The sequence below is a fragment of the Microcaecilia unicolor genome, chromosome 7 (genome assembly GCF_901765095.1).
Source record: "Microcaecilia unicolor chromosome 7, aMicUni1.1, whole genome shotgun sequence".
Taxonomy (NCBI): domain Eukaryota; kingdom Metazoa; phylum Chordata; class Amphibia; order Gymnophiona; family Siphonopidae; genus Microcaecilia; species Microcaecilia unicolor.
This window is the reverse complement of record NC_044037.1, coordinates 143,154,707-143,161,792: the sequence shown is the minus strand read 5'-3', so window position 1 is coordinate 143,161,792 and position 7,086 is coordinate 143,154,707. Positions and strand designations below refer to the sequence as shown.

The 7,086-nt window shown below is 42.7% G+C and overlaps 1 protein-coding gene across 1 annotated transcript in view; it reads right to left on the bottom strand.

Annotated features, from left to right (window-relative positions):
* Nucleotides 1–391: 391 nt before the first annotated feature.
* Nucleotides 392–7,086, bottom strand: part of LOC115474937 (pericentrin-like) — an 899,709-nt gene continuing 893,014 nt past the window's right edge. Inside the window, exon 16 of the mRNA XM_030210648.1 lies at nt 392–429. The gene's annotated coding sequence lies outside the window, so the exon portion shown is untranslated. The remainder of the gene's footprint in view (nt 430–7,086) is intronic.

Genomic DNA, 7,086 nt, shown 5'->3' with positions numbered 1-7,086 from the left:
TGGCAAAAAAATGTAACTCATTACAAATAAAGGTACTGCCAATTGTACTTAAGTATTATAAACGAAGTACAACTACTTCGTTATTACCATCTCTGGAAGCACCCGCTACCCAGATAAATGCTTTTAAATACTGACACATTTTATGTTTACTAAAAGGCTCAAAGGTTTGTAGTGTTCTGCACTGAGCAAATACATCATTCATTTATAGTAATATTCTTTAAAAAAAAAAGTGAAGCACCAGTCCTTTAAATAGAATCATAGACCAAAATGAGGACCCAACATACCAAAGCAATCCAATAAAATATTTTATTATACCTTATGTGATAAAAGTTTGAGAAAAAGTTCTTACCAGCAGTATTCTGGGTGGTGGCTTCACTCTGACTTTCCTTTCTGCTCAACTTGTGCCATTTCTTTACCAGAAAACACAACCTATTATAAACATATATACACATTATTAATGGATAAACAGAAGAGGATATAAATATCTATAAAATTGACAAAATATCCAACTTTCGTAAATCCCTGAAGACGTATCTCTTCAATAAAGCCTACAAAGAGGACCCATAGCTTAACTTTAACACCTCACCAATCCACCCCAATCTGAAAATCATCTTTCTATATCTATTCTCTTAAAACTTCTTTCCCATCCTCAATCTCTTTGCATCACCAATTGTATCTGACACCCTGGAATGGAAATGGTATAACAGATCTCTGTAAGCCACATTGAGCCTGCAAATAGGTGGGAAAATGTGGGATACAAATGCAATAAATAAATAAAAAAGATTATGCTATTAGTTTGCAAACTGATTTAAGTGTGCAATTCTCAGATTATGTTCAATTAGATTATGGCCAGATTTTGAAAAGGTTAATGAGAGAGAACTGAGAACTTTACTTTAAAAATAAAGTGCATCTTATTGCTCTTTGGATAGTTGTCCTCCTCATGTTATAAGGGAGGCTCCAGAATTTTTCTGAAGCAATGGTTGGATCAGTAATTCAAAGAAGGCAGTTTTCCATCTAATAAGGGCCATACTGTTCTTAGGCCTATAATTAAGAATTCTTAATTGTAAATCAACTTCTTTATTTACTAAAATTTTGGAGGGCTTGGCGACATCTTGATTGACATCATATCTGGATAAATTTCATATCATATATGCTTCATAACTGGGTGTCAGAAAAATTGCAGCACAGAGGCAGTAATTGGAGCTATCATGACTAGGAGTAGATCCATACTAGGTAAAGGTCCGAAAGCCATACTACTACAGTTTGATTTGTCATGTGCTTTCAACTTGTTGAATCATGGCCTTATGTTGACATTATTAAGTTTTATTGGAATATAGGGTAATATATTGCATTGGGTTCAGAGCATTCTTTTTTTACTTCAAGATCTTACTCGGGGAGATTTCAGAAATCTCTTTCTTCTTCTTGGAGACCTTCCTGTGGTGTTCCACAGGGTTCCTCTTTGTCCCCTGCTGTGTTTAATGTTTTGATGAGTTTATTAGGATATGTGATTGCATCTGCTGGTTTCAAGATATGCAATTGATATTATCCTATTGATACCAATTGATAGCAAGCCCACTGATATTTTGTGTAGAATCGTAAAACGTATATGACTACTTGAGAAATGGATTGCAGATCATTTTCTGAAATGGAATAAAGATAATACTAAGTTTTTACTGATTGGCCAGGAGGACCATATTTGGAACAATACTCTCCTCTATATTGATGGATTAAAGTTTAAATTTGAGCTCCACCTGAAAATATTAGGTGTTTTGTTTAATAACCAACTCCAGAGTTACAAATATCCTCTCTGGTTCCAAAATCTTTTCTTTTAATGAGCAAACTTTGCAGAATTTGGAACTTATTGGATCCTGAGGTTTTTAGGTTTGTTGTCCAGATCTTATTTATTGCACAGTTGGATTATTTTAACTTGCATTTTGTTGGATGTACTAAATTGCAACTGACTAGCAGGCTTATTTTCAAAAGTGATCGCCGGCCATTTCCTGACATAAATCGGGAGATGGCCGGCGATCTCTCAAAAGCGGCAAAATCGGTATAATCGAAAGCGCCTTTTTTGACAGCATCACCGCTTTTCCGTCGCCTCGCCGGCAAAAGTTCAAGGGGGCGTGTCGGCAGCGTAGCGAAGGCGGGACATGGGTGGGCATGGGCGTGGCTACCAGATGGCCGGCTTTCATGAATAATGGAAAAAAAAGCGGCGCCCCAATTGACCAGATGACCACCTCCCACACTAAAAAAATAAAAATAAAACACTTTTTTGCCAGCCTCTTTGCCAGCCTCAAATGTCATACCCAGCTCCCTGACAGCAGTATGCAGGTCCCTGGAACAGTTTTTGTTGGTTGCAGTGGGCTTCAGGCAGGTGGACCAAGGCCCACCCCCCTACCTGTTACACTTGTGGTGGTAAGTGTTGAGCCCTCCAAACCCCCCCCCAAAACCCACTGTACCCACATGTAGGTGCCCCCCTTCGCCCATAAGAGTTATGATAATGGTGCAGAGTTGTGGGGAGTGGGTTTTGGGGGGATTTGGGGGGGCTCAGCACCCAAAGTAAGGGAGCTATGGACCTGGGAGCTATTTGTATATATTTTTTTAATTTTTAGAAGTGCCCCCTAGGGTGCCCGGTTGGTGTTCTGGCATGTCAGGGGGACCAGTGCACTACAAATGCTGGCTCCTCCCACGACCAAATGCCTTGGATTTCGCCGGGTTTGAGATGGCCGCCGATCTCAAACCCAGCGAACTCTGGCATTTGGCCGGGCTAAACCGTATTATCGAAAAAAAAGATGACCGGCCATCTTTTTCAAAAATACGGTTCCGGCCAGCTGTTGCGCCGCTGCCACAATAGATCGCTGGTGACCTATTTCGCCGGCAACGTTCGATTATGCCCCTCTGGATTACAGACTGTATAAAATACAGCTGCCAGGCTCATCTTTTCAGAGCATTTGTCTGATAGAATTCCGCTATTATTGAGATCTTTCCACTGATTTCCAGTTGCTGCTTGAATAGAGTTTAAACTTTGTATTACAGTTTATGGAATTTTGTTGGGATTACCTCTGTCTTATTTGAACTGTATTCTATTTTCTTCTAAGAAGAACATTTGTAAATCTGCCACAAATGTTTATATTTTTTTTTTCCTAGTCCAAAGCCCTATGTCTCGAACAGAACCTATAATGTTACTCTACATTATTTAGTTGAGCATACTTGGAACTCACTACCAATTTTCTTAAGGAAAATAAGCCCTTACCTATTGTTCAAAAATGTTTAAAGTCTTATATTTTTAGAAAATATTCAAATTAACCATCTTAAACATTTATAATCATGTATAATTCATGAACTTTGTTCAGCTGTCTTGATTGTTAACCTTACAAGATTAAATTGTATTGCTTAGTATTGTATTGTAAACTATCTCCATTAAGTGTTCACTGGTGCATAATCGGTACAGATATATCTATCATCCAACTAGATCATCATCAGTTATAACTGAGGATACTAGGGGGTTGTAAATCATCTATGCAAATGATTAACAATTTGATATCTATTACCAGAGCAGTATAAATATTGATATTGAGTATATGACAGATAACTAATAAAAAATGCAGTAGCCTGGAGCAGTGGGCTGACAACCAGAGAAGCCAAGCTTTAACATCTCCTTTCTCCCAATGATGTTCCTTGTGACAAGAAATAGCAGAATCAGAAAAGGTTCAAATAACGGCAACCTAAATGATTAAGGGGAAGGAATGCAGTGAAGATACATACCTGTAGCAGGTATTCTCCGAGGACAGCAGGTTGATTGTTCTCACGATTGGGTCGTCGTCCGTGATGGCCCAGGAGACCGGCAAAATCTCTAAAGCAAAACAAAAAACTTTCTAGAACGCTCCGGCGCGTGGGAAGAGCAAACTGCGCATGCGCGAACGGCTTCCCGCCCGTGGCACGAGTGTGACAGTCAGTTAAAAAATAAAAACACCAGAGAATAAGAACAACTCCAGAGAGGAGGTGGGTGGGTTTGTGAGAACAATCAGCCTGCTGTCCTTGGAGAATACCTGCTACAGGTATGTGTATCTTCACTTTCTCCGAGGACAAGCAGGGTGCTTGTTCTCACGATTGGGGTATCCCTAGCAGCCAGGCTCACTCAAAACAATGAAGATTGGTCAATTGGGCCTCGCAACACCAAGGACATAACAGAGATTGACCTGAAAAGAAACACAACTAAGTGAGAGTGCAGCCTGGAACAGAACAAAAATGGGCCTAGGAGGGTGGAGTTGGATTCTAAACCCCAAATAGATTCTGCAGCACCGACTGCCCAAACCGACTATCGCGTCGGGTATCCTGCTGAAGGCAGTAGTGAGATGTGAATGTGTGGACTGATGATCACGTTGCAGCCTTGCAAATCTGTTCAATAGAGGCTGACTTCAAGTGAGCCACTGACGCAGCCATGGCTCTGACATTATGAGCCGTGACATAGCCCTCCAGAGTCAGCCCAGCTTGGGCATAAGTAAAGGATATGTGTTTATTATTATTACAGCTATGAGCTTGGGTTCAAGGCCTGAGACTTTGGTTCAGGATCTAAAATGAGAAAAAATCTTACAGGCCCATGATTTTAACCTGAACTTCAAGTGGGACTGCAGAACTTATGATCATGGAGCAGAAAGAGGAACGGGCATAGGTGGAAAGACAGAGTAACATCGTTTAGCAACATAGTGGTCACAGATGTTTTGGTGAAAAATAGAACAAGACAAATCCTCAGGAAGATGACTTAGAGGGGCATAATTGAAAATGGGTGCCCATCTCTGTGGGTGGCCATGCGAAGGGGCGGGACAAACCGTATTTTGAAAAAAGATGGGCGCCCATGTTTTTTTCGATAATACGGGTTATGTGGAGGAGTGGCCTAGTGGTTAGGGTAGTGGACTTTGGTCCTGGGGAACTGAGGAACTGAGTTCAATTCCCACTTCAGGCACAGGCAGCTCCTTGTGACTCTGGGCAAGTCACTTAACCATCCATTGCCCCATGTAAGCCGCATTGAGCCTGCCATGAGTGGGAAAGCGCGGGGTACAAATGTAACAAAAATAAAAAAATAAAAATTTAAAAAATGCCTAGGATTTGGGCGTTTTTGAGCTGGGTTTTCAGCGATAATGGAAACCGAAGGCGCCCAGCTCAAAAACGAACAAATCCAAGGCATTTGGTCGTGGGAGGGGCCAGGATTCGTAGTGCACTGGTCCCCCTCACATGCCAGGACACCAACTGGGCACCCTAGGGGGCACTTTTACAAATTAAAAAAGAAAATTTAAAATAGCACCCTTCCCTTGTGTGCTGAGCCCCCCAACCCCCCCCCCCCCCAAACCCACTGCTCAACATTAACCAGCACAAGTGGAACAGGTGGGGGGGATGGGCCTGCGTCTGCCTGCCTGACGTCCACTGCACTCACTAACAACTGCTCCAGGGACCTGCATACTGCTGTCAGGGAGCTGGGTATGATACAGTGGGGGAAATAAGTATTTGATCCCTTGCTGATTTTGTAAGTTTGCCCACTGACAAAGACATGAGCAGCCCATAATTGAAGGGTAGGTTATTGGTAACAGTGAGAGATAGCACATCACAAATTAAATCCGGAAAATCACATTGTGGAAAGTATATGAATTTATTTGCATTCTGCAGAGGGAAATAAGTATTTAATCCCTCTGGCAAACAAGACCTAATACTTGGTGGCAAAACCCTTGTTGGCAAGCACAGCGGTCAGACGTCTTCTGTAGTTGATGATGAGGTTTGCACACATGTCAGGAGGAATTTTGGTCCACTCCTCTTTGCAGATCATCTCTAAATCATTAAGAGTTCTGGGCTGTCGCTTGGCAACTCGCAGCTTCAGCTCCCTCCATAAGTTTTCAATGGGATTAAGGTCTGGTGACTGGCTAGGCCACTCCATGACCCTAATGTGCTTCTTCCTGAGCCACTCCTTTGTTGCCTTGGCTGTATGTTTTGGGTCATTGTCGTGCTGGAAGACCCAGCCACGACCCATTTTTAAGGCCCTGGCGGAGGGAAGGAGGTTGTCACTCAGAATTGTACGGTACATGGCCCCATCCATTCTCCCATTGATGCGGTGAAGTAGTCCTGTGCCCTTAGCAGAGAAACACCCCCAAAACATAACATTTCCACCTCCATGCTTGACAGTGGGGACGGTGTTCTTTGGGTCATAGGCAGCATTTCTCTTCCTCCAAATACGGCGAGTTGAGTTCATGCCAAAGAGCTCAATTTTTGTCTCATCTGACCACAGCACCTTCTCCCAATCACTCTCGGCATCATCCAGGTGTTCACTGGCAAACTTCAGACGGGCCGTCACATGTGCCTTCCGGAGCAGGGGGGACCTTGCGGGCACTGCAGGATTGCAATCCGTTATGTCGTAATGTGTTACCAATGGTTTTCGTGGTGACAGTGGTCCCAGCTGCCTTGAGATCATTGACAAGTTCCCCCCTTGTAGTTGTAGGCTGATTTCTAACCTTCCTCATGATCAAGGATACCCCACGAGGTGAGATTTTGCGTGGAGCCCCAGATCTTTGTCGATTGACAGTCATTTTGTACTTCTTCCATTTTCTTACTATGGCACCAACAGTTGTCTCCTTCTCGCCCAGCGTCTTACTGATGGTTTTGTAGCCCATTCCAGCCTTGTGCAGGTGTATGATCTTGTCCCTGACATCCTTAGACAGCTCCTTGCTCTTGGCCATTTTGTAGAGGTTAGAGTCTGACTGATTCACTGAGTCTGTGGACAGGTGTCTTTCATACAGGTGACCATTGCCGACAGCTGTCTGTCATGCAGGTAACGAGTTGATTTGGAGCATCTACCTGGTCTGTAGGGGCCAGATCTCTTACTGGTTGGTGGGGGATCAAATACTTATTTCCCTCTGCAGAATGCAAATAAATTCATATACTTTCCACAATGTGATTTTCCGGATTTAATTTGTGATGTGCTATCTCTCACTGTTACCAATAACCTACCCTTCAATTATGGGCTGCTCATGTCTTTGTCAGTGGGCAAACTTACAAAATCAGCAAGGGATCAAATACTTATTTCCCCCACTGTATTTGAGG